The 24,930-nt window shown below is 42.2% G+C and overlaps 1 protein-coding gene across 4 annotated transcripts in view; it reads right to left on the bottom strand.

Annotated features, from left to right (window-relative positions):
• Mob3b (MOB kinase activator 3B) overlaps positions 1-24,930 on the bottom strand; it is a 198,089-nt gene that overhangs the window by 47,287 nt on the left and 125,872 nt on the right. The gene's annotated exons all lie outside the window — the stretch shown is intronic.

The raw sequence follows: 24,930 nt of genomic DNA, 5'->3' as shown, positions 1-24,930 counted from the left end.
ACAAGAAAAGGCAGACCTGACCACTGGCCTTTGAGCAGCACTGCAGAGCTGTGGTCCAGGCATGCCCTAGGTCCCCAGGTAGCTGGGAGTTTTGCTGTCCCTGCCTCCAGAGTGACCAGTGGCAGCTGCCTGCTGTGATACATTCTGTAAGAGCATCACCTGGAACACTAGGGTAGGATGAGAGAGATGGAACAGGCCTGCCAATCGGCATGACAGGATCTTCCTCCCCAGTGTCTGCACACTGATAGCTTTTCTTCAAAAACAAAGTGGCAACATATCAAATGAACCCAGGGAGATCTTGGGCACAGCTTGGAGCTGACTTTTTGTGAAGGTAGAGGGCAGCCACACGTAGAGTTTATGGCTTTCCCTGCTGAAGCAGGGCCGCTCAAACCGCTGCAGGTTGGGAGAGGGTCTGGAAGCCTGAGGGCCAGAGGTGATGGAATCTAAGGCTTTAGCCTCAGAATGGAACTCCTGTACCTGCTGCCAGGAGCGCTGAACATGTTCTCTTCACAATCTATCCATGAAGTCGATTTTATTATCCCCATTTTACAGATGAATAACATTGAGGTTCTGAAGCATGCTTTATCTTGCTAAAAAGTGGGACAGGGTTGAGATTTTAACCAAGTCATCCCAACTCTAAAATGCAAAGTATGGGTATGTTTAGAGTGTCATTTATTCTCTTGCCTGGTTAGAGGCACCACTTGATTGCTCAGCATGATGAGGCATCTACAGTTTATTCTCAATGGCACAGAAATATAAACAAGCCGGTGAAAGGCAATGCTAAGGGAAGGGAGGATCAAAGTCCACAGTGTCACAAGATCCACCACTGGAGGCAATAGGAGGTCAACTAACATATTCTGCTGCCTACAAGGAGAAGTGTGCTTTTCCTGTCCAGGCTTTAAGACTACAGACCTGAGACTAACAATAAAAGCTAATACTTACTGAACACTTGCTATGTTCTAGGGACTATGCCAAATACTATGTGGGTTAGCTGACTGAGTCTCAGAACAGAATTTAAATCACTATTTCTATCTTACAAATGACTAAATAGTCTTGAGAAAATTAAGTAACGACTTATGGTCACCTAGCTAGCAAATAGTCTGACTTCAAAGCATGAGCACCCAGAACCTCGAATCTGCGACGCTGCTCTACAGCTCTGCACACACCTTCCTTTTCAGGGATCTTCTTTTCTGGGCAGCCTGAAGCCATCCCTGCCCCTGGCTTCAATCTAGTGGAGGTGCATTGGCTGCCAGGGACATGGGGAGTCTGTCTGCCTGGCCCTAAGGCAACCATCCTCTTACCTCTGACCCCAACAGCAGATGAGGCAGAGTCAAGAGCACACCAAGGAAGCGCACAACTGCTGTCCTTCTTGATTACCTGAAGATGCTTCTCCTAGCTTTGATTCCGTCTCTGCTCAGTTCTGAACTCTTAGCTCTGCCCTCCACCCTTCATCTGGTCTCTAACCTTGTCTAAGCCCTTACAGGTGGTTGTTTTCCTCTTTGGGTTATGGCTTTACAGTGGGTGAGAGAAGTTGGTTTAGAATCTGGAAGATCTAGTTTCAAAACCTAGCCCTTTTACTTAGCTGCACAGGCAAGTTATGTCATCACTCTATTTTATGATAAAACTGGCAAAACATATTTACTTTATAGTGTTCTTATACTAGCATTATACTGTGCCTGGCACTTCATGGGGGGAACTTTTGTTACTTTCTGCCTGAATTTCTCAGGTAGGTAGGACTCCAGGCTCAGAATCTCTTGGTTCTGGCTATGAAGTTGGGCTTGATTTCATCATTTCCTTTCTTATATATAATTAGTTCTTCAAAAGGGAAAGCTGAAATGGTTCAAATGAAGACATGTTCACCTCTCAGTGCCATCATCGTAGGCCAACTCTGCAAGCCAAGAAGTCTTAGTGAGGCTGGAACCCCAAAGGGTTCTCAGCAGAGCCCAAGACAAAACCCAACTCAATGAGTGAGGGACTAAGAACAGGAAAGCTACATCTGGGAAATTCATTCAATTAACAATGCTTCAAGGGCCAATGCTATAGCTTGTATATTATTTTAGACCTTTTCTCCCTTTCTCTACTGCCTTCCAGATGTTCTATTGTGTGTGTGTGAGAGAGAAACCTATCCAAAGGTAGCAAATTGAAGCAATGCTCTCCCCAGATGCAGAAAACATGTGTGACACCGCCCTCCAGATTCTAGAACTTTTCATCTTGCATAACTGGTCACGTGACAGCAAGATAGGGCAAGACTCAGCCCACTGGTCTGACCTGGTCAGAGACCACCATAGGAACAAAGGGCAAACTCCTGGGTCCTTAACCTGTTACTCATCAAAAGCATGAAATGTATTTTCTTCTGAGTCAGGGGCTTAAAAGTGTTTTTTTCTTAAATCTATGACTTTTTGCTTCAGCCTACAAATGCCCAATAACTAAGAGGAGAACAAAGCTTGGCTCTCGTTTTGTATCCTTTTCCTCAAAACTTTGGATCTAGGTATGTTAGGCAGTTAGGGAGTGTCTATCTAAAAGTCGACATAACAAAGTTTATTAGTCCAAAATTTACCCAGCTTAACTCACCCCCCTTCGAGACAGAAAAACACAAAAAGTAATGAGATTGCCAGCTTTTTCTACTTCCAGACCCCCTCCCTGGGGTGGTACTTGGAAGTCTCCAGTCATTGACTGTGCTAAACTGGTGGTCATGGGGATCCCAGAAAAGCAGAGCCTCACATGACTGAAACCACAGCAAACAGGGCAACTATTCCTGGAGTGGTTCTGCCCCTCAAGCCATGAGGATTCCTCCAGAGCCACAAAACCAGGACTGAGATGCTAACTGACTGGACCCCAGCCCCGCACTGTCCCCCATAAAACTGGTCTCAGCTCTTTTGTGGGTGGCCAGGACAGATCCTCTTCATCATAGCACAGCCCCTCCAGCTGTGACACAAGCTGTATTCTCTCCTTATTGTCTCTCTTATTTTCCAACTAAAGCTTCTGTCTGTAATTCATACTTGTTGCTTTAGTTTTAATTTCTATTACAGTGGTACCTGGGTTCAAATGGCTCCAAGCTCAAACTTTCCACTCTACAAACTACAGAGTTCAAAAAACAATCTGCTTTGTGCTCGATAATCAACCAAAAATCCAACTTAAAAAAACCTGTATGGGGGCTGGGGATGTAGCTCAGTGGCACGCACCTGCCTGGAAAGCGCAAGGTCCCGAGTTCAATCCCTGGTATGCATCACATCGCGCTGCAGACACAAGAGGCTGACCCTTCAGTCTCAGGGCTGCTCTCGCCCTGACAACATATAGCGCTTGTATTAGTGCATTACCACATTCGTCACTGTTTTGTTTTTTTGTGGTTTTATTTTGCATTTTATTTGCGTGAAACATCGTAACCATGGCTCCAAAGAAAGTTAGTGATACCAACAGTAAAGCTAAGAGGAAAACTACGAAAGAGTTAAAGAAATCATTTCAAAATTTGTTAAAGTCCTAGAAAAATGAATTTATAAATGTAATTTGGGGGCCTGAGAACCAATTATTTGGTTTTCTATTGTATCTTATGGGAAAAATATGTTCAGTTCTTAAACTTTTCGGTGTTTGAACACAAATTTGGAACAAATTGAGCTAGACAACTGAGGTATCACTGTATTACTAAGGCAAGGACCCACACAAACCAGTGACATAGCCACCCCCTTCAGTGACAGAAAAGGGATTGATCTGGGGGTTTTGTCTTCTTCATTGTGCAAAGAAGCATCCCATCTCCACTAAACAGTCAAAAGAAAGGGGATCTTGAATGGGACCTGATATATGTGTGTGTGATATCATTTAATCCTACAATATCCTGAGCAGTGGAATTATTATTTCAGTCTTTTTAAAACAGTGTACCAGAGACACGTCTCAGTTAAAGCATTTGTTCCAGGCCACAAAGCTAAAAGGAGACGGAGATTTAGCTCCAAAGTATGGGTTCATTTGCACCCTGTTCCTACAGGCTGTTTGGTGGCAGGAAACAGACAGCTAAGACATCACTTTACGGGCTCCACTTAGTTCAAAAGGATAAGCTTGCAGAAGGAGCTCAAAATCTCTAAACTGGACACAATGACACATGCCTATAATCTCACCTCTCTGGGAGGATGAAGCAGGAAGATGACAATTTCAAGACCAGTTTGGGCAACTTAGTGAGACACTGACTCAAAATAAAAAATAATAGGGGTGGGGATGTGACTCAGTGTGAAGGCCCTGAGTTCAAACCCCAGTACCACAAAGTAAAAATGTTTGTTTAAAAAAAGTACAGTCTATCAGTAAGAAGAATGAAAGGCTCACGGATCACATCAAATGGACCCCTGACTAGTGACAACAGCAGCCTGTCCATGAGGGGCAGTGCATGGCCGGGCCTGGGGAAAGGGCAGTCTGTGTGGTCCACAGGGTACCACTCACCTGCCTCAGGACCACAGCCAAGCCCCTCCTTTTGTCCCTTCTGCCTCTGTTGAGTATATAAGATGCTATGATCCTTTGAATCAGGATTTCTCAATATGTATTTTTAAAATTATTAATCTTGAGAGATCCTTGGTTGAAAAGAGAGCATCATGAAGGTGAAATATATTTGCTAAAGTTCTGCTTTCATAAAAGTTTACAACAGAGCCAAGAGTAGTAAAGGATCTGAGAATACTTCTGGCAAAAAGTGCTATATAACTCTAGATTCTTTTTCTCAGAATACCTATTGATTTAAAACACACAGCCTGTAATTAGATTGCTGAGGATTCACTTCTGCCTTTGCCAAAAAAATTAATGTAACCATATACAATTGTCTTAGTTGCTCTAAATCTCAGTTTCCTCATCTAGAAAATAATGAGATATAGTAATGCTATCTGAAGCTCAAGAGTAGTGAGGATTAGATACATACACATATAAAAGGCTTTGCTTTCATGCTTTGCAGATAGTAAGCACTGTATTATGAACTATTAGTTTTAGGATCCCACTGACCAAATGTTCTTTGTAACATATGTTAGGATTAGATTCCTCCTGTGTATTTATTTTCAGGAAGGCAGTCTTGGTATTAGGACATCAATTCTGAACTTGCAAGACCTTAAGAGTGGCAGGTACCCAATTAGGACCTGGGTTATATTTGGCCTTAAATTATTTCCTATAACATTCTCATACTTATGCCTTATATCGCTGTAAGTTATCTGCACAAAAGGATTGTTCTATACTTTGATCCTACCTTCAAAAGTACCTGACACAAGCAAGATAGGGAATATGTCATATAAAAATGGAATCAGAAAAGAGCAAAAGTCTTATTTAGTCAAGATGTGAATCTATCATCTCCTATTTGGGGAAGAAAAAAAAAGCCATGGCAGAAATGATAGCTTTAAGAAAAAAATCAGTCTTGATGTAGTTCTAGCATAGAAGGCTGCACACTGTTTTGGGAGAAGAAAGGAGAATTCTGCAGTGAAGAATATTTTGATCTAGTGTAGTGGTGGCAAGAAAGAATCTGAAACTCCTTTCTTTTATTTTTATCATTAAAACTTCCCCTTCTTCTTTCAATCTACTTTTTCAGGTGATTATAGTTAATTTTCAGTCACTATACACAATTAGAAAGTTAATGCCAGACAACATTAACCTAGAGTCTTAATGGAAATAGATTATATATTTAAGAGTTTGGAGTTAAACTTTGACTGGTCTTATAGCAACACAAACCAATGACAATAATTAAACAGATATCAATGGATGATATACAAAATGACCTTTGAAGATGTCTGAAGATCTCTGAGTGATTTGCAATCGCTAACTGAGGGTCAAAGGATGCCCTTCCTCTATCCCACCCTGACCTGCATCACATCCTGTGACTCAGATTAGACCTGGGAAATTTCAAACCCCAAGAAGTTGGCCTAAAACAAAAAACCATATTCAGATGACTATTCCACCAAAAGGTGATAGAGCTCAATGTGTCTGTGGGTGACCTGGATCTCCATGACCCTGGTCACGCGGTATGTTTTGGTCACTGTAAATGAGTCAATACTAAAATGGAATTTGAGCAACTGAAAACAGGGCCAGGCTGAGCCCAGATTCCAGAATAGGACAAAGCAACCAAAATGGCTAGACAGAGGTCAGAATCCAAGCTAATCACTCCAGTAGGAATTTGCTCAATCATTAGACTCAATGCAAGACTGGAGTTTGTCAGCAATGGGGTCAAGAGGATGGCTAGGGAGCTGGGGTGAAGGAGGGGCTGAGGTGAGGCTGCAGGCCTGGAGCCTCCCTGGAAGGCCTGATGAGAGAGCTCCACAGTGCTGTCTGCTGCTTAGGATTTGGTATGCAGTCAGGACCCAGCATCTGACAGCCCTGTGGAGTTCATCCATGTGTCTAACCACAACTTTCCGATCTCCAAGCCACATTCAGTGTGAGAGCTAAATCGAGCATAGGATATAATAATTTCTCTGGAGCCTCAAGTGAAATTGTCTTTCATCTCTAATTTAGTAAATCTCTTTTCTCCCAAACAAAATTAAACAAAAATTCCAGTAATTTCTGAGCTTCAATCCATTTTTCTTTCATCCTCTATTCATCCTTTTTCCTTCCCTTCCATTAAGCTCTCAAATGCCTCATTGAATCCTTCTTTTTCAGGCAACCCAGAAAGGAAATAAATGTCTACATGGCTTCTACTATTCCTTTTGTCCTGTTATGGGGAACAAAAATGGACTCTGGCATGTGATCAGGGCTGCGGTGAGCCTGAGCTTTGGAAGTTTGGGGGATGATGATTCGTCCCCAAGAACCCCTGAGAACTGCCTCAAACATCCCAAGTTCTGAAAGTTGCTGAAAGATATTCCACTGCTTCCATTTACCTACTCGATTCCTCTTCTTTCTTTAGAGCTCATCTTAAAGTCTTCCCTTGCTCCTTGATGAAGGTCCTATGGTGTCTGCTACCTTGCTCCTGAAGTCTTCCTGAGCACAGACTACAGATGGGAATTGTAGCCACCTGTGAAAATCCCTGCCTCAGGTCTGTGGCTCTCCATGAGGCCAGAGACTGTGTCAGTCCTCCTCATAGAAGTCCCGTTAGTGCCAGCATGTAGCCTGGAGCACGATGGAAATAAAATAAATACTTGCTGATTATTAGAGTTGAGCTTCTCTGCCATCTTTTTACCCCAAAATCAGAGCTCAGAAGGGCAAAGGGATGCATCAGGACTCACCAGAGCTAATGTGTGGTGAAAAAGGATCTGAATTCAAGTCTGATTCCAGAGCCTATGTTCTTTCCGTTCTGTCATGAGGCTTTGTAAAGTTCTCAGGGGTCCTTCTAGCTCACTCTAATCCAATTGATAGAACCAGGAAAACAAAGCTTGTTAAAAAATGAAAGTGGAAAAGGGCAGTCTGGGTCGGTCTTCCCCAGATGTTCAAGGGTGAGGAGACTGGTGAAGCTCCAGCTCAGGCACTGATCACACAGGGGTCCAGATCCCAGCTGGGGGCTTCTGTGCTCCCTTCCCAGCACTCGGTTTCCTTACTGCAAATGAGAATGAAGCCCGGTGGTGGCAGGCACCCAGGAGGCACTCAGGGAGCAGCAGCCATGCTACCGTGGTTGTAAAGATGGCTCCTCCTCATCCCAGTGCCCAGGGAGGACAAATGAAACAGGACAGGTGAAGCTGCCTTATCCCCAAAGGATGAACTCTTTCCTCAACAGTAGATTTGGAAGGCGTGACACATGGAACATCACGTGACCTGTCCGATGAGACTCCACACTGACGTAAGACAAAGCCTAACACCTTGGTCAGTCCTCTGAGGCCCTGATGGCATGTCAGTAGCAACAATCAGAAATGTCTACATTTCTCTTTTAAATTGTTATTCACACCCAGGAGCATCTGTATTGTCCTTTTTGTCTTTGGAGTCCAGTAATAGGATCCCAGTGCATGTGAAAATCTCTCTACATGTCATAAAATCCCTCATTCTCAGTAGCTCATGAATAAAAACAACACCCCACACATGTGGGAAAAGAAAACAGACCTCCTCTGGCAGTGTGGCTGAGAACATACCATTTCCAAAATACTTGCAAAACGAAATGCAATTGGATAACGAGGAGGAAAAAAATGAACACAGATGTTTCTTAAAAATACCCATTCCCCTCCCCTTAGTTTACCTTAGTTTACTCTCTTCCTCTTTCTTATCCCTGTGTATGTGTGTGTGTTGTGTGTCTGTCTATCTATCCATCCAGCTAGCAAGCTGATGCTGATGCAAATTCAGCTGTGGAGGACGTATTCCTTTCAGCAGATGTTTTGTGTTATCTCAATGGGTTCCTCAAGAAAGTGTCTGTTCATCATGCCAAAGAAAACAATCCTGTGTAGCAGGACTTTGTTCTTCTGCCTAAGGAAAAAAGTCCCCAAACAAAATGACAACTGCAAATGGTTAGAAATAAACTAGCTACTATTCTATTCTACAACTCCTTTCCTCTGTACCCTCCAGTCTATCACGGTGGTTAGACCAAAAGGGAGAGAGACCAACATGCAATTATACGTTCTAAACAGACTGTTAATTCTTTCAGACATGTCATTTTCCAGGCACAGGAAGTGCTATTTCAGCCACCTAAAGGAGCAACTGTAAATACAGTGTGCCTGCTTGTCACACTTTCTCTAGTCCCTCAGTACCATTTCTCAGCTACCAGAGGCTGCTCCTTACCCACACCTCCAGGATTTCTCTGAGAGAAATGAGAGTTGAGGAGAATCAGATAAAGAAAGACCCAAGGAAACCTGTGAAAGGTATTCACCATGGATCGACAGTAAAACCATTAAAAAACAAACCCTCACTAGTTCAAGCTTGCCCAGTCTGTTGAAAATCTAATGGGCCAAATGAGATGGAATAAGCTGAGAATGAGATGTTAATGAATTTCAAGTCAGGCTGAGGGACCAGTAATTTGATCATGAGTACCAGTTAGAATTTGAAAATGACCCAGATTTCTTGTCATGCATGTGATATTCTGAATATTCACACAAATAAAACTATTCTTTATTCACCAGCAGATGCTTTCTTCCATTACGTGTAGGGCAATTAGTACCAAGCCTTGTCTGAATAGATTATAATCTATAAATTTCTCTCCAACTCCACTGCCTCTCCTCTACCTCAAGCGACCATTATCTGCTGGACTTATGTGGCTCACCTTTCAATAAACTACCTTCCTCTACTTGTGTATTTCTCTAATCTCCACTTGCCAGGTGTGGGATCTTTCTGATATGCAAATCTAACCAGAAAATCTGGTGAAAGCATAATCTGAATTTCTGCATAAAACTCTAAACCTCCTACTGCTTTCAAAGTGACAGCAAGTGATTTCGCACACATGTGCCTCTCTGTTGTCACCCCTGGATGATGCATGCAATACTTCAACCATTTAGAACTAAGATCCTCTGGCTCACTCACTCTTGGGTGAGACCACACACAGGAACACTGGCACCTGGAAACACCTTCCTTGGCTTCTCCTTTTTGTCTGGCTGACTCCCATTTGCTATTCAAATCTCAATTGAGCTATCACTTCTTATACAGTGTTCTCCCTGCCCACCTCACCCTCTGTCTATTTAGGCATATGGTAACACTGAGTGCTTCTCTCACGGTAATATGTAACACCTTGTCTCATACTGTCCCTTTGCTATTATTGTTTCCTGGTACAGTAAAAAATTTTTAATGTCAAAAAGTGCATGTGTTCTCAATTATATCCCTGGAATCTAATGCATGGCAGAACATGGTAGTTTTCAATAAGTATTTGCTGGGTGCATACAATGGAATGAATGTTTATAACCTTCCTCAAATTCATGTATTGAAATTCCAACCGACCACATGGTGATCAAGAGATGGAACTTTGGGGAGGTGATTAGGTCACGAGAGCAGACCTTTTGTAAATGGCATTAGTGCCTGTATAAAGGAGGCCCCTTTTCTTCCTTCATGTGATACTATTGCAAGGAAACTGCGGTCTGTGATCCTACAAGACAGTGCTCACTAGGCAGTAAATTTGTTGATGCCTTGATCTTAGACATACCAGCCTCCAGAACTATGGAAATGAGTATTTGTTGTTTGTAAGCCATCCACTTGAGGTATTTTTGTTATAGCAGCTCAAGTGGACTAAGACTATGAATACATGAGCAAATAACTACATAAACCAGAGTAATGTGGGGGTGGTGAGATGCTTCATCTGCCTGACTTCCCCTTACATTTGCCAACTCCCAGCAGTAGCCCTCGAGTCAGTCTGAAAACCACTGCTCTATAGAAAGATTCCCAGGTAATTGCTAGGGGGCCCTGTTTAATTTTGACATGTCAAAGGCAGTAAGACTGCAGTGAAAATTAATGCAAATTTGTCTCTTAACATCTCAGAGGAAAATGCGTCGTTCTATTAGGTTTTACCTATTGTGAGGATGCACATCTCCTTCCTCAATTGTACTGGATATTTATAGTCAAGTATCTAGTTTCACCTCAATAGAAAAGTGTCAAATATGTAGTTTCCCAGAGTTTCTAAACTCTGCAATATGCAACCGCAAGGTTTGCAAGATGCAAGGCTTGACTGAAACCCAACCTGAGGAATGCTCTGCAGAGCCAGAAGGGAACAGTGAACAGGAAATTAATCTGACACAGGGATGTAGCTGGTGGGATCTTTCTAAACCGAAAGGGTCTAAGAAAGGGAAATGCACCCAAGAAGTCAAGGCAGATTCTGCACATGCAAACCGAGCCATGTAGGAGCCAAGAGAAGGACTGTGTGATGCAGAGATGCTATTACTCGCATCTGCATGTATTGCCCCTGAAAGACAGTAAGTTGGTGGGATCAGAACGAAACTAGAAATATGGTTCTCAAATCTGATCCCTGGGTCAGAGTTGACCTAAATTCATAGACTGAATTAGGTAATTTAAGTCAATAATTTACTTGAATGTATTTTGAACTGTAAGTCTTCAAAGGTTACAAAGGAATGCAAATGAGTAAGGTAAGCTGGGTGTAATACAATAGGGAGTGCTCTGGACTTTATCAAGGTGGAAAGCACGTTATGCAGGAAAAGGAAAACAAAAGGCCCCCAGTATTAGCTAACTATTGTACAGTAAGAAAATAAGTCTAGGATTGCCAGACCTGGTCTTCAAGAGAATCCAGAAGTTTAGATTCCTATGTGAAATTGTGGCACAGTTAAAATGTTGGTTAATTTAAATATTTTAAAAATTTCAAACATATTGTTTAACATTTTTTATGTATATTTAACTAAGCTTGGAACTTGACTATAGGGTGACAGGTTAATTTTTAAAAACATTACATTAAGAAATAAAAAAAGAAAAACATTCTGGTAGCAATATGCATGTGCAATATTCAGATCTTGTTTCTAATACCATTCTGTAATAAAAGGAATCAGGGTCCCTTGAAGAAATAGCTGATTCTACAGCTGGATATAAAAGATGGACTAGAACATCAGAAAGTGTCAGAAAGAAAGGACATGCTCAAGAAGAACCAACAACGAGGACTGTCAAAGGGTCACAGAGGCCAAACAGCAAGAGCTCTAAAATGGCTAATGCTGGAACAATCTGAGCAATAAAATAGAAGGAGTAGGTATAAAATAAATATCTATGAGTCTACCCTCATAGATATAAATAAATGATTGAATAATAAATTGGACACTAACAAATCCATGCAGCAAGATTCTAAATAATTTACATATATACTCTCCCCTCAAGAAGGAAGAGCTCCTGTGTGGGGGCCACACTTGGTGACTGGCTTCCAAAGAGTAGAGGCTGGAAGAAGGGAGTCACTACCCCACAGAGATCCGTCAAACAGACCTTGGCCAAGTGATGTTGGTTAACATCAATAGAGAAGAGTCAGGTTCACAGCATATACCTTTGATATGATGTGATGATGCCACTTTGTGTTATCTCTGTCCTTAAAATCCATCAACCCAGTCTAACTATTAAAAAAACTAGACAAACTCAAAATGAGGGATATTCTACAAAATATCTGCAAAATTATCAAGTTCATCAAAAACAAGGAAAGTCTGAGAAAATATCACAGTTCAGAGGAGTCTAAAGAGACACAGAGACTAAATACCATGTGGTACCTTACATGGCATCCAAAAGAAAGAAAAGGGCACTAGGAAAAAACTATCAAAATCTGCATAGAGTGTGGAGTTTAGCAATGGCCATGTTCTGACGTTAGTTCCTTAGCTGAAACAAATGTGTTGTAAATGCAATGTAATATGTTACCAATATGGAAAATTGGGTGAGGGATATATGGGAACATCATAGTATCTTTGGAACTTTTCCATAAATCTAAAAAATTCTAAATAACAAGCTTATTTATATTAAAAAATACTCTGTGGGTGAAAAATATTTGATTGGTTCCAGGGGCTATGACTTTGTGCCTTCTGGTAAATGTGCTGACATTTCTGTATTTAGTGATGAAAATCTTTGATCAGCACTGGCTACATAATTTGAAGAGTCCCTTATTGGAAAACTATTCAGAATTTCATGATGGTGACAGCAGAGTACTGAAGTAAGCCCAAGGCGCTTCTGAGTGCAGGTGCTATGTGATGGTACAGGCACATACCTGCCAGTCTCTGACCGTGCTATGATCTGAACACAGCTTTGAGCCAGGAGTCATCCTTGCTCCAGACAAAACTCTTACCACACACCTTTATTTGTTCATTAGCTAATTTAAATAACTAACATTTATTTGGAGGTTGTGCTACATACTGGTGATTTAGCAATAAGCAAAAGTTACATTAGATGATAACTCATAGTGTCATCTTATACTTGGCACTAAATTCTGGCACTGAAAGTTGTCTGCAAGACCTCCCTGAGGTACAGACATTTCAGAGGTTAATCCCTTCACTCTCTGTTTTCCCACTCTCTTCCATCTCAACTGCAGCATGACCTAGCTACAATAAAACTTCTAAAAAAAGTGACTGTTTTAAGTTCTAAAATGAAATACATAAAAGCTTTGAGGATATTTTACATGTGCAATTAAAAGTTTTAGTTATATTGGCTTCTAAGTTAAACTTCTATTTCCTGAGCATCTAATGGCTCCACATATTAACATATGTAAATATTTATACACAAACCTACCAATTGGTGACCCAGGGTAATTATTTTCCCCACTTGCAAATGAGAAAACAAGAAGCTATGTTATGTCACTTGCCCCAGCGATACAGGTGTGGATCTGGAACTTGAATCCAGATCCAGCTCACTTCAAAGCATCTGTTTCCCAAATAATATACCCTTTACTCCTCAAAAATCAAGGCGTTTCTTTAAAATTATTGTCTACAGCTAACTTTATTATCAAGAAAATACCACTTAGTAGCCAGGGTTTAAAAAAATCATAACTGAAGTAAATTACTATTAGGCCATGAGCCAATTTTAAGGTTCTTATGAAACATGATTTTTGAGAAAAATCTGAAAATCCAGGAAAATTGTCTTTTGGAATTTGATGTGTGTAGGAGGAGGGTGGGTAAGGCTAAGAAGAGGAATGGGATGATGCATTTGCTCCTGTAGGACCTGAGATTAAAAAACAGAGGTGAGGGCCAGGGATTTGGCTTAGTGGTTCTGCCACTTGCCTCGCAAGTGCAAAGACCCGAGTTCGATCCCTGGTACCAAAAAAAAGAAAGTCAGTCCTTGAAAAAATCCTCTTCAAGTTCAAGGACCCAAGTTCGATCCCCGGTACCAAAAAAAACAGAGGTGAGACACTGATGCTTATAGGCCAAAGTCAGCCAGGAAGAGTATTTTCTTTGGAAAACATATATCTGAAATGCTGCTAATGTTTAGAAATTGGGAACCACAACACGAAGATCAAGAATTCTAGCTTCCCTTGAAAACTCAAAAGATGTGGCACAACTGGGAACTGAAATTCCCACATGACAAGAGCTCAGCAACATCTTGTTTCTTATACATAGGGGATGCTGTACCCACTCGGGCATCTCCATTCCTCTTGCTCATTTATTTTGCCAGCCTGGACCCTTTAGGGAAAATGATGCCTGAGGTTGTGAATTGATTGTAGCAAACGGTGGGAACCTCTGAGCCTTTTTTAGGACAGGTCATCTGCCTTCTATGGAGGAGGGGTTTCATCACAAGGCCATCCCAGGCTAGTGTACACTCACCTGCCACCTGCTCCTTCAGGTTAAGGCATCAGCTTTGGCTGTTGTGGAAGCTCCAGCCAAAATGTCTTTATTGTTTTGTTTTATAAAGCCTAGTGGGTCTTGGTTGCATAAAAAATATCTACTGATCATACTGGAAGATCATGACCGTAGTGACACTATCTCTAAGCACCTCATACCTTCAAATTCCTTCCTCTCCCAAGCCCCACTGAGCACTGTAGTAATGTGGTCCCTCTTTGCAGTGCTACATTTAGCACAAATGTGCAGAAGGCACCATTTGCTTGTTTTCTGAAGGCAATCCCGGGGCGTACAGACTTCTGGGGGTGATAAAGGTGAACAGACTTGCTGTTTTGCAACACAGGAGTCTTTTCCCCATGTCTTTCAACATTTAGAAGTCATCCTCAAGTATAATACGCTCGAGTTTCTTACCATCCACACACCTGCACAGTGTACCTGGGCACTGCTAAACCCTCTCATTATGACCCTTTTGATCTATGATACATTTACTAACTGCAGCGATTCTTTGGCAACATCACTGTTGCACTATTAGCCAGCTGCATTCACCAGAGGAGAGAACAAAGCCCCATCTGCACCCATGCATCCTGAGAGGTGGGTAGGAAGCCCTGGTGCCTGCCACCACCTGGGACCCACCTTGCAGAGCAAACCCTTATTGCTCAGCACCACCTCCTTAGGTTCCTGTGAAACTTCTCATTTCCTGAGCCCAGAGGAATAACCTTTGGCACTATAATTTGTGACACTAAACTGTTTTCCAGTTCTCTGAAAAATTTACTGACTATGGTTTATATTTCAGATAGATAGTATGGAACAACGTTTATAAAGGCAGGTGACTGCCTAAATTGTTTTGGCCTAAACATAAAAGTAATACTGTTAAGAAAGTAGAAAATGATGTCGAGTAGAAATATCTTTTTATTACTCATAATTCCACCAGGGATTGCAGCCACTAAAATATTTTGGTACATTACCTTTAAGTCTTATTGCTGTTTGCGTATAGTTTTTAAAAACTATAGGGTTGGACTCACACTGTATATTCAGTTTGTGTTCTCCTTTCTGCACTTATCATTCATTGTACCATGACTATTAAATATGCTTTGAAAAACGAATCCTTATAAACCCATCACACAGGTTCAACAGTTGTCAAGACACCGCATGTTTGAGTGATACTCTTTTGTGCACATCTCTGGTCCTTAGTCTCTGATAATTAGTTTCTGACAATTTTCTTGGACTACATTCTTGGAAGTGGTAGAAATCCTATAGTTTATATTACTAGGACATTTTCCTCTATACTCCATAATAGATTTTTATGGAAAATATTAAAAACTCACCAAATCTTGTCATAAAATTAATTTGCACTATTTGTCTTGCAACGTTGATGCTCCTTAGCACACTGCTGAGTTCCTGGCACTGTGCACCCATCATTTAGAGAAACACTGATGTGGAACTCATGACTAAGGCTGTCAACAATAATTGGTACTCTTTCTTCAAATAAAGCTGTGTTCCCCAACCTGAACTATGCAGGGAAGCAAAAATGAAAAAATTAAATGGCAGTGTCCTATACTAGAACAACTGAATCTGAGATTCTCCAGAATTTCTTATGTGGCCTCATGGAGAGATACCACTTTAGAGCAGTGATTCTTTAAGCATGGTCCCTGGGCAGTAGAACCAGAAGTACCTGCAGACTTGTCAGAGCTGCAGACTTCCAGGCTGAAGCTCAGTGAGTGACCTATGTTTTAAGATATCCTTTAGCAATCCTGATCCATGCTAAAGTTTACAAACCATAGGCTTAGGATATTTTGTGCTTAGGGAGATGGCCTACTTAACCAGACTGTGGGGTAGCTGAAGATTCAAAGAATCTGGTGTCAGGTAGACTTGAGTTCAAGTCCCTCGACTGCTACTTACTAGCAAATGATTAGCCTCTCTGAGGCTTAGTTTCACCATGCAGGACACGGGGATATAACAGTTATCTACCTCATTGGGTTGTGAGAATTACATGGAAAGTAAAATAGAGAAAGGTATTTTTCAACACAGGAAGAGCTTGATAAATATTTCTGATTATCTTTACACAATCATTTCCAGTGATCAGGAGACCAGGAAGGAAGCTTCGGAAGTGGAGAGAGCCACCTGATCTGGCGTTCTGAACACCCAAAACAGATGTCTGCTTTCTGACTCTAGGGCTAAGCTTAGACTTAGATTACACCTGCGGTAGGCATGAATGCAGGAGTCTGCTAGAGGAGACAATAAGCCTTTCTCTTAGGAGCTGTCTTCAAACCGGGAAGTGTGGAAAACACATGGCTAGAGAGCCAGGCATAGTTATCTGGACCTAAAAACTGTCCAGGGTTGGCCAAGAGGGAGAAAGAAAGGGGACAACCTGCCAACACCTAGACCAGTGCTCCCAATTGGGAGCCTTGGTGATGACGAGCCTTTTAGGGACCAAGCACTCAAACTGCAACCTAAAACCCACTATTTATTGCAAAGTGTCGACGGTACAATTAAACCTGAATACAGAGGTTTTAGGTTAGAAAAAACAACTGTTATCCAATGCTCAGCGGCTGGGGTGACTCGTTCCATAGGTTCCCCACCACTCTCCTACACAGTTTGTTAAAACACGGACTTCCGGTTTGCATCACCAGAGTTTGAATACTGGGGCTGGAGGAGTAGGGCCCAAGAATTTGCACTTCTAATTAAGTTGCAGGTGATTCTCACACTGACCTGGGCACACTTACTATGCTAAATTGAAAATACTGGCAGAGTTCATGAAACTGAAACACTATTGAGCTGGGACCTATAAAAGTTTCAGAATTGGAAAACTATTCTCTATATGACTTCCACATTTTCTCTACAAAATTCAAATTCCCTTTGACATGCTGTTTAGGTTTGCCCCAGAGTAAAACTGGCCAACCTTACTGTAAGTCTGAAGCAGGGGCCTGGCGGGTGGGGTGGAGGGATGGAAAGGCTGGCTGCTCTGCTCTCAGGGGTGTGTGTGTGTGTGTGGGGGGGTCAATCATTCACAGTCAGATGAGTTGGCATCTGCTCCTCTCTCCCAAGAAGCTGACACAGAGCAATCACTTACTGTGGTGTCATCTAATCCTTCCTGCAAATCTATAAGGTAGATATTACTTGTATCTCCATTTTACAGATGCATGAACTGATGCTCAGAGAGGCAAAACAAATTTTCTGGACACAGGTACCTAGTAATATGGATCAGAAATCAGAGCTCAAAACCTTCGCAGCTATCTTCTTGACCCCCACGATGGGTGTTAGAGTCCTTGCTTCTAAACTAAAAAGACCAATGCCTGAGGGTGAACCAGGCATTTTGGTAGCAGGACAACCTGGATCTGGGCTGGGTGAGGTAATGAGGACCTGGTGCATGGGTCCTGGGGGCACAGCCCTCCTTCCTGCTCAGCTGCCCTCCAGCAAGCCTGGCTGCAGATCTCTAAGCCACAGAAGGAGAGATCACCAAATACAAACTAATCCAAAGCCATTAAGCAAGACAGGTTCTAGACAAGAACCATCAGACCTTATTCTCCTAAATAACAGAACTACCCAGTATACAAAGCATGGAGAGAGGAAACAGACTGTTAGACCTTGAAATGACTAAAAACTAGAGGAGTTGTAAGGCATAAAGTCTAGACATTTCTCTGGTCTAAATATGTTAAAACTATTTTTTGATTTCAACTGTTTAATACAATCCAAAGTAATTCCTGTCATTCCTTCATTTAAAAACAAAACCTGTTCATTAAAAATAGTTTTATTCTGTCATGGCATGTTTAAACAAAATGTTGTTAAGTGTATTGACACAACAGATAAAACATTAACCCCAGTGAAACTCCTGGTGTGCTAATGCAACAGAACCCATACGTGCCTTTCTGGAAAAGCTGAGTCAATCCTTATACCTTGCAAGTAGTATTCAAATCCTTACCCACTGTGTAGTCTAGAGGCCACAATCAGGAGCGAGTTTTTAGTTCACAGCCTCTCTCAACCAAGTATGTTTATATTCCTTATGTCAGGATCAATCTCAAAGGGGTTGGGTACCATGGCACATCCTGAAGTTCCAGCTACTCCAGAGGCTGACGCAGGAGGATCACAAGTTCCAGGTCAGCCTGGGTAACTTAGCAAGATGCTCTCAAAACACAAAAATAGAATAAAAAGGCCTGGGAATGTAGATCAGTGGTAGAGTGACCCTGGGTTCAATCCCCAGTACCTCAATCAATCAATCAAAGAAAAGAAATCAGAGTTAAATAAAATGTCCTTATTCTTGTCTTTTCCAGGAATTTCTTGTACATAAGCCTTATATAGGTTCTGAGAAATTTCACAGTAGAGAAAACTGCTTCCATCTAATGTATGTTTCCTAAACCTTTTTAGCTTCAGAACTCCTTTTCCACATAATAGGAAATTGGGGGATGCTGAAATTACTTGATTAAACTTAAACAACCCTACAAGGGAGGACTCTTCTTCTCATTTTCTAGTAGGTGATAGAGCCATGGTGTTAGACATCTAAGTTTCTGCCTCTGGACTAACCCTAAGTTCACTATAATTTATTTATAGGCGCTCTCTTCAAACTGTGAAGTGCTGAAAATACATGGCCAGAGAGTCAGGCATGACTACCTGGACCTATAAATCTGGAGAATAAGCTACCATTGTTGTCATGAACAGTATCGGTGCGCACCTGCCTGAAACTGAAATGGACAAGCAGCCAGCCTCTGATGGCATTCTGGGTTAGCTCAGACAATCTCAGTCCATTCATCTTGATAACTAGCTGGTCTTACTGACTGATGAAAAATATCTGGTCATTTGGCTGGTAAAAATCAGTTCATTAAAATTATTGTTTTTTGGTGACTCTCATTCTTCCATAGAAAACAACGAGACAAACTCGTGTTGGGACTGGAACATACACAGCAACACACTGTCCACCAACAGCGCCCTTCAGCATTTCCTTGTCATGCCTGAGTGTTGAACAGAAGCATCCCTGTCCCTCAGGCTTACCAAATGCCTTTAGCACAGGCCTCTATCTCATTTGCCAGAAAGTAGCATTATAAATCAAGCAAGTCCTTCCGGCCATGTGGCACCCCCTGTGTCCAGACAGGCAAGCTTGGCCAAGGGTGAGGAGCTCAGCCCAAGGCTTGGCCAGCAGCCCTAGACTCCAGCCCCTCTGCCGGGGACTCAGATCATGTGTCTCCCAAGATTATGCAGGTTGCCAGGCAGGTCCCATCAGGAGGGAGCAGGATGAACATTTCAGCACAACTAGGGGATAGATATAGGCACCTTGCCCTAGAAATCAGCATCACATCAAAACTGTCTGATTTCTGCTGCCCAGTCCTATGATGGGGAAGGAAGCAGAAGGGCCTGGGGATGGGGGATAGGGGAAGAAAGGGAAGTCTTCAGAGGGTGTTTGCCTGAAGGTGATTTCTAGCTGAATCTCCTTCATGGAGTATAACATATTCCCCTGAATCCTTAAATGGTACTTGCATAAGGTTTTAAAAAACAAATAAGGTCACAAAATAACAGTGCTATTTTCCCAAGTCATTTCAACCCAATCAAAGATATCCTGAGCACTCCAGAGGGTCAGGCCCTGTGCTAGGCACCATGAGACACAGTGATGATAAGACATAGAAGGCAGGCCAGGATGCACTAGTGGTTTTGAAACTGTACTCTGCAGGTTTTACCAAGGGACCAAAGGGCTCTGAAGTGAGGGGCTGATGATATGGGGTCTTCTACCTTCTCATTTTTCTTCTCTCTGCTAGTTTAAACAGCTCTATTTTTACCTACTTTGGGGGTTTCCTTGCAGGGAGAGCTGCTAGCAGACTTAATTAATTGATGCCTGTACAGCCGTTGGGAATTTTTGAAGCCTTTGGGTACTTCCTGCAGGACTGTCCTGGGAATGAGATTCTTGTTAAGCATGCAAAAGCAGATGCTAATATTGATGGCTTTAATGGGTTCTGGCACAGGAAGCACACTCAGAGTTAATTGGTGGCTGAGCCTTTCTGAGCAAGTACAAGCACTGGCCAGGCCTGGCACTTCCTCAAGCACCTACCTGCTTGACAATGTGCTGTGGTGGCTGCTGGATAAGCCCCAGCACTCCGAGGTTTGGACGTATCTCACACAAACATCTTGAGGAAGGGAGCCTGCAGCCCTGTGCGTGGGGAATGATGATGATGCTCAGACATTTTACCCTCCAGACACGTCTAGGAAGGTTTCTTTTGGACACCTGGATGGCAACACAGAACGGGCAACGGGCACACAAATAACCCATCCTGGCCTTGAGTTTATGCGACTCCCATGACGGGGCTGCATGGAGAAGACACTGGGGCCACAAAAATGAATTCACGGTCCAGTTTCTAAACTCACTACTGCTTCCTTTGTGACCTGCAGGTGAGATTTCTCTTTAAGGCTGTATTTTCTCATTTGTAAATCAGGGGGCTGTGATTTTTTCCTATCCAATGGAGTTTAGGAGCTAAAGTGTCCACACAAAGTGATAAACACATGCTAAGTACCTGATATATTTTGGCCGGTTTTAGTACTGTCCTTATTATTGACACATCTAAGAGGAACAATTCAACAGAGCCAACAGAAATGTCCAGCAACAGCAGTAACCCATTTGATGGTGTTTGTCTGGAAGTAACATTTATCAAACTGAAAACTAAAGCAGATTGAAAGGATTGCTCCGTTGATAGCAATTTTCTTTCTCCTCAAAAACAGAATGAAGAATTTATTTTTTTCACATGCTAGAATGCATAAATGAGTAACTTCTCTCCTTAGAGAAATTCACCAGATGGAAGCTCTTTTCAAAGGAATTTCAAAATCCATATATGTAGCACAACAGAGTCGTGTGTAACCCTGTACCGGTTGTCATCACATTCTTGATGGCCCTGGCGGCTCAGTCAGGCTGAGTTCCGCTGATATTTTATTAGCTGCAGGAACTGCATTTCAGGGCACGTTTTGAAGGAAAACATCATAAGCTTATCTTTCCAGGGGCCAAGGCAGCAATCAAAGAATCAGCTCACAACTCTTGTTATATCCTTCATTCAAGCACCCTCCCCTCCCATCTACTTGCTCCTGCAGGAGTATCAGGAAAAAGTGTAAGCTCCCAACCCTACTAAATCACATCAATTCAGCACACCTGTAATTTCACAGTTGCCTGTGGTTGCCACAGTAATGCAAATGTTTGTGTTGGCTTTTCCAACACAAACTGGAAACAGCACTAAAATGTGGCAGAGTTGCTCCTGGGTACCAAAAATAAAGTTACCAGTCTGTGAAAATGAATCACTGCTACTTAAGTGAAATCTCTGGCTTATGTGGCTTGCTGCGAAAACTGAGGTTGGATGCCTCCTTTAAACAGAATGAAGCCAGGTGTGGTGATGTATGCCTGCAATCCCAGCACTGGGGAGGCTGAGGCAGGAGGACTGCTGCGAATTCGAGGCCAGCCTGGACTACATAGTGAGGCACTGCCTCAAAAAAACAAAACAAAACAAAACAAAAACAAAAAACCAGAATAAAGGAGAGAAATGGATGAATAAATAACTCTTTGTTTCAAATATGTATCATCAATGTCACAATTTCTAAAATTCAATGTGAATTTTCTACTTACAGGACTGTAACTTTAAATGTATGATTAAGGATTCTAGGTAATGCGTCAGAGCAGACAGACCATTTTATACCCACTTGCACCCATATTTCTCCCACCAGACTCCTGCCCTTTCTTTGTAACCATGGTAGAGTTGAGAGCCTACATGTGGACACAGCTCAGTCACTCACCTGTGTGACAGGGTAAGTCACCGCACCTCAGTATCCTCATCTGTGAAATGGGAGTGGTAATAAGAGCACTAAGGTCACAGATTACTGTGCACATTAAATGAGTTAATATTTTTGAAACATTTAGTGTAAGGCACAATCCTACATAAATGTTAGGTACTAGCACTACTACTATTGTCATCATGATCTTCACCAGATTCTCCTGGTACACTCTTCCTTCTCCAGGATGCCCTAAAGTTTCTTGCATCAGCAACATCCTTGGGAATATTTATTTTAAGGCCAGAAATGTCTTCCCCAGGAAGCCATTAAAGAATCTCCACAATCACTGACCTGGACTGACATTTCAAATGCATGGTAAGTCACTTGCAGCGCATTACTGAGAGGCAGAGCAGGTGAATCAGTACAGTAAATAGGGAAGGTTGTGTCTTGGGGAAAGGGGAACCCCACAGGGTTAAGATGTACAAGGGTCCCTCTCAGGGCCATGCTTCTCAACTAGGGGTGATGCTGCCCCCACTCAAGGGATATCTGTAAAGTCTGGAGACATTGTTTGATGGTGCAATTGGGAGGGGATGTTACTGGCATCTGGAAGGCTGCGGCCAGGAATGCTTCTAAACAGGTGACAATGCATGGGGCAGCTCCCAACTGCAGTTCTCAAACTCAACTGCCAATAGCCCCAACATTTAGAAATCCCACGTTAGTGTAAACCCTGAGTGGAAAAGCACCCCAGCTTCCAGTTTAGGGTAGACATTTTGTTAACTTTCAGCTACCTAAGAGTGAATCCAATTTTCAAAGGTGCCTGACCTACTTTTTAAATGATTTATGTGGGATGCTACTCCTAGAGGGCAGCAGTGATTTCTACAGCGCATTCCTGGTTCCTAGAGCCTATAGACTAAAGATCTGCCCTGATCCCAAACACCCATGTGGTTTCCATTTTAGCACTGACCAGGAGGCTACTGCCTTCAATATATTTTTAGTTCACTCTGAAGCATCTACACATGCTAGAGTCTGAGCCTTCAGAGCCGGCTCTCCAAAATGTGACCTAACTAAAACATGTCTAATTTATTCTTTTCCTCTCCTGCCCAAGCATGTCCCTGTCCCAACCTGCCCTAAGTAAATTCCTTGACCATCTTTCCTGTTTCTCAAGCCAGAAACCCAGGCAAAAAATCCTTACTTCTTGTCCCTATCAAATTCCATCCAAGGGCAGAATCTGCTGCCACTTTTTAAAGTCATGTTGAAGGCTTCCTCTTCTCTGTACTGCCACTACCCTCACCTGACAACAGAGAATAACTTTCCAAATCACCTCACTTTTATTCTTGACATTTCTAATTAACTTTCTACACAGTAGTTTAAGTCATCACTTTAAATAATTGAAGAGTTTCACTCTTGACATCTTTGATGGCTTCACTTGAATGCTCCAAATGAAATCCAAATCCCTTATGCTGATCTGAAAAAGACTGATATTTAGATTCTCAATGATTAAGTCCCCAGACTGATAGCATCACCTGGAATTTGTTAGAAATGCAAATTCTTAGACTCCAATTCAGACTTTCTGGATCAGATACCCTGGGGGTGGGGCAGCCTTTAATGTTTTGGCAAGCTCTCTTCGTACTTCTGATTCAAGCTGGTATCAGAACTGCATAAATTGCTCTGGCTCCTACCTACCCATCCCTGCTTATTTTGTTCTATTGTTTCTGATTATATTCCAGCCAAATAGGCTTCTTTTCCACTCCCTGAACACGCCAAGGTCTCTTTTACATCAGTTCCCCACATCAGCTGTTCTTGCTGGAGCACATTTGCCATCTATCTTCTCATATTTCAGGTCCTACCTTGAGATACTTTTGCTGATCCTCTTTCAACCTTAATGTACCACATTGGATTCTCTGTGGCTATCATCTCATTGTTTTCTTTGCACACTCCCCATCACTAATTATGTGGTATCTTTTATTTTCTAGCTTACTTGTTATTCTCTGATTCCTTCACTAGTCCATAGGGGTTAATGGGCTAGGGGCCATAGTTGCTTTTTTCTGTTTTAATCAATGGATACTACTGTGCTTGGTACTAGATGATCAATAAGTTACAATCAAGAATGGATTAAGACCCAAGACACTTCCAGTTGAATGCACAGAGAAAATATGTGGTACAGTGCCCTGACTTCTAACCTAGACTGAAGCAGACATCACAGTCTGCTTCACAGTTATCTACACAGTCTTTCCCCTTAAGGTTGGGTATGGCCTTAGAATTTTTCATGACCCTCTGCTCTCAGCTCCCACTAAAAACAAAACAAAACAAAACATTGTTACTTGGAATGGAAAGAGAAGAGACAAATAAGTACTTCAATTTCCTAATCATATTTTAAATTTTTAATTGCTAATATTGATATACCAGATACCGTTAATATTTCACAATCGATTTCTACATAGGGTAACCAACACAGAGAGGAACTGATGGCAGTATGGTCAGACTGTGGAGCTGAATCTTTCCACTGAAGGAGGAATATATGATAGAGGTCAGCAGTGAGAGACTGACAGCAGAACACTTCACCCAGTTTAAGGTGTCAGAAGGTGCTATGATCTGAATGTGTGCCGCCCGCCACTTCCTATGTTGAAATTTTAACCCTCAAGATGATGGGATTAGAAGATGGAGTTTTGGGGAGATTAGTAGATTATGAGGGTGGAGCCCTCATAAGTGGGATTAGCACCCTTACGAGAGACCCTGAGAGCTCTCTCCTTACTCCTATGACACAGGAAGAAGTTGGAAACTGCAACCTGGAAGAAGCCCTTACAAGAACCTGATTGTGCTGGCACCTTGACTTAGGCCTTCCAGCTTCCACAAGTTTTTGCTATTTAAAAGTCCCCATCCCACGGTATTGTGTTATAGCAGCCCGAACAGACGGAATCAAAGGGAATCTGAGGCTTGGTCAGCCAGGCAGGGAAGCAGAGAAGCAGAGAAGCAAAGGTATGAATGCCATGCTCATACCCGCTCTTCACTTAAAAAGGAAGTCTTTTTGGGAAGAAGAGAGCCTCAGCAAAATGCCTTCCATTCACAGGATGGTTGGATGAGGTGACGCTACTGCCTGATATCTGCCTGATATGCTATGGCC

The sequence above is a fragment of the Heterocephalus glaber genome, unplaced genomic scaffold, assembly GCF_053883595.1.
Source record: "Heterocephalus glaber isolate CG9 unplaced genomic scaffold, H.glaber_assembly_v1.0 deba00001481, whole genome shotgun sequence".
In the NCBI taxonomy this organism is placed as follows: Eukaryota; Metazoa; Chordata; class Mammalia; order Rodentia; family Bathyergidae; genus Heterocephalus; species Heterocephalus glaber.
The sequence above is the reverse complement of the archived record's forward strand: the minus strand, read 5'-3'. Positions and strand labels throughout refer to the sequence as shown.